A 509-nucleotide genomic window follows, 5' to 3' on the forward strand; every position below is an offset into this window, starting at 1 on the left:
CCAGCCTGTCAGCCCCACCATCCCAGCATCAGAGCAACCAGGCAGCAAATATCTTCACCTGGCTGACAGACACAATCGTTCCCTGTATCTCGCAGCCCGCTCAGGGATAGGGACCAGGTTGTTCTGCCTCTGCCCCCTCTCAGGGGAAGAGTCCACTGTGTGGACTTCACTGGGACCCCTTGACTGCAAGAGCAACTATTATAGTTCAGAGTGGAGCCCCTGGTTTAGTCGCAGTGACCGTCTGCATGACCTCAAACCGGGAGACGTTTCTCTTGGTGGCCATCTGCGCAGCCTCATATCAGACCTTCTCAGTGCCTGACTGCATGGTCTCGGAGCAAGAGACCTTCTTCTCAATGTCAGGGTCTGTGGCCTTGGAGCAAGAGACCTTCTTATCAGTGCCCATCTGTGTGACCTCGGACCAAGAGCCCTTCTTATCTGTGCCCACCTGCGTGGCCTTAGCGCAAGAGACCTTGTTATCAGTTCCCATCTGTGTGGCCTTGGAGCAAGGG

This window comes from Haliaeetus leucocephalus, unplaced genomic scaffold, assembly GCF_000737465.1.
Source record: "Haliaeetus leucocephalus isolate CR32 unplaced genomic scaffold, Haliaeetus_leucocephalus-4.0 Scaffold313, whole genome shotgun sequence".
Lineage (NCBI taxonomy): Eukaryota > Metazoa > Chordata > Aves > Accipitriformes > Accipitridae > Haliaeetus > Haliaeetus leucocephalus.